Genomic DNA, 2,589 nt, shown 5'->3' with positions numbered 1-2,589 from the left:
ATATATATATATATATACCTTCTGAATTCCTTCTCAGATAGTTCTATTGCTTATTCTTCTTCCAAGATACATGATAATTCTTTAGTCTGGACTTTTGTTTCTATTATTTTTCTGTTTGTTTGATTTGAGATTGTCTGTTGTTTCCCAGACATTTGGAAGCTGTTGTCTCTAATTGTTAGTTATGTATTGATTTTTTTTCACCCTGGTTTTATCTTTTACTATATATGGAAGTGTGCAGCAGGTGTTATCCTTTGGTAGGGATGTAGGTGCAGGTCTCTGTTCATTGTGAAGAGGATTCGGAGTTGGGATAAGCAGGTATTGTCCACTGTCTGTTGTTGATTCCGTAGCATGAGAGCTATTGGTGTTACCTGTCTATTGGGTGAGGTGTTCAGTGTAGTAGCTACGGTTGCCTAGTGGAGGTTGGCATAGTGCCTAAGGCATTTGACTGCTAACCAGAAGGCTGGCAGTTCAAACCCACCAGCCACTCCTTGGAAGGAATCTTGGGCAATATATTTCCATAGTGATACTTCTTCAGAAACCCAAGGAGAGGTTGCTATGAGTTGGATCTGACTCCGTGGCAATGAGTTTAGTCTTTGGTATTGAATGAGGCAGGGGAGAAAAGGAAAAAGAAAAAGAAAAAAAAAAGCACCAGAAGCAAACACCCAGAAAGGCAGAAGGAGTTCCAAGAAACACCAACACACTGCTGTTGAGTTGGATCTGGCTCATAGAGACCCCTCCTTGGGTTTCTGAGGTGGCATCGCTACAGTAGATTGCCCAACCTTCCTTCTGAGGAGTGGCTAGTGGGTTTGAACTGCCAGCCTTTTAGTTAGCAGTCAAATGCCTTAACCAGGCATGGGCAGGGCAACCTGGGTCCTTCTGGGGCCATCTGCTGATGATGATGCCCAACTGTCAATCAAAGCCCCACAGTTCAAACTTGATAGTCACTGCAAAGAACAAAGGGCTACCCCCTTCTGCATGAATCAACAAGCCCCAAAATACCAATACACAGATCCACTCAATGCCAAAAAGGGTTGCCAAGACTTGGACCAGAGCCCACCACCATGTCTCTGCTCTGGGTCTCCCCCTACTCAGAGAAAATTTCTCCTCCCTTTCCCCCACTGTCTTCTGGACTCTGTGGCAGCCTGTGTTAAAGGGGATCTTGATCTGTTTCCTAGTAAGATCTTTGTTACCACTCAAAGCCCCAGCTCATCTTGAAAAAGGGTGTGTGGCTCTTCCCCAACTCTTGTGGATTCTGTGAATTTTTTTTCTTCCTTCTCTCTTCCTTGACCTCATTTGTATTTTTAATGATTTCTCTCCATCTCTGTCAGCTGGGTGGGTTTGTTTATTTTTTCCCAGTTGTTTAACCTGCTTCCTTTTGTCCACCTACACTGTATCTAATACTTTATCTTCTCCTTAGTTGCTCATAACTCCTGTATCATTATTTGTATCTACTTTGACTAGTTACTCAGAATCTCAATTGGTAGAAGGACTGGACATGAAGACTATCTGTACAGTGCCATCTTCCTTCTTCGTTAGGTACTTGTGATATGCAGATGATACAGCCTTGCTTGCTGAAAGTGAAAATGACATAAAATACTTAATGATGAAGATCAAAGACTAGAGCCTTCAGTGTGGATTACAACTCAACATAAAGAATACAAAAATCCTCACAACTGGACCAATAAGCAACATTACAATAAATGGAGAAAACATTCATGTTGTCAGGGATTTCATTTTATTTGGATCCACAATCAATGCCCATGGAAATAGCAAACAAGAAATTGGATGATCAGATTCTTGAATGGCAAGATCCAAAAAAAAAAAAAAAAAAGCCTCTTTAAAGTGTTAAAGATCAAAGATGTTGCTTTGAAGACTAAGGTGCACCTGACCCATGACATATTTTCTGTAGCCTCACAAGATGTGAAAGGTGGACAATGAATAAGGAAGACCAAAGAATTGATGCATTTGAATTGTGAGATTGGCAAAGAATACTGAAAATACCATGGACTGGCAGAACACCAAATAAATGTGTCTTGGAAGAAGTAAAGAAGGAATGCTCATTAGAAGCAAGAATGGCCAGAATTTGTCTCACTTAGTTTAGTCATGTTGTCAGAAAGGACCAGTCCCTGGAGAAGGATGTCATGCTTAGTAAAGTACAGGGTCAGTGAAAAAAGAGAAGACCCTCAAGGAGATGGATTGACACAGTAGCTGCAATGATGGGCTCAAGCACAGCAAAGGTTATGAGGATGGTGCAAGACTGGGCAGTGTTTTGTTCTGTTACACATGGCATCGCTATGAGTTGGAGCTGACTCGATGGCACCTAACAACAGCTATCTATTGCTAAGTTTAAAAAGTCCTGTGTTGAGTGAGTCAGGAATTAGTTTGAAGTAAAATTAGACACATAGGGAATATGGGAGAAACTGGTGACATTTGGTCTGAAAAGACATAGTGGTTGTTTCCAATGTGTTTGTTGTTGTTGTTGTTATGAGCCGTCGAGTTGGCCCGACTCATAGCGACCCCTCCTTGGGTTTCCGAGGCAGTATCACTACGGAAGTAGGATTGCCCAACCTTCCTTCCGAGGAGTGGCTG

At 41.9% G+C, this 2,589-nt stretch overlaps 1 protein-coding gene across 1 annotated transcript in view; it reads left to right on the top strand.

Moving 5' to 3' along the window:
- Positions 1 to 2,589, top strand: part of DHRS7C (dehydrogenase/reductase 7C) — a 32,831-nt gene that overhangs the window by 10,250 nt on the left and 19,992 nt on the right. The gene's annotated exons all lie outside the window — the stretch shown is intronic.

This window comes from Orycteropus afer, unplaced genomic scaffold (genome assembly GCF_000298275.1).
Source record: "Orycteropus afer afer isolate SDZICR_OR568_19922 unplaced genomic scaffold, OryAfe1.0 scaffold00199, whole genome shotgun sequence".
NCBI lineage: Eukaryota > Metazoa > Chordata > Mammalia > Tubulidentata > Orycteropodidae > Orycteropus > Orycteropus afer.
Note: the sequence above shows the minus strand (reverse complement) of the source record. Positions and strands in the feature narration are given on the sequence as shown.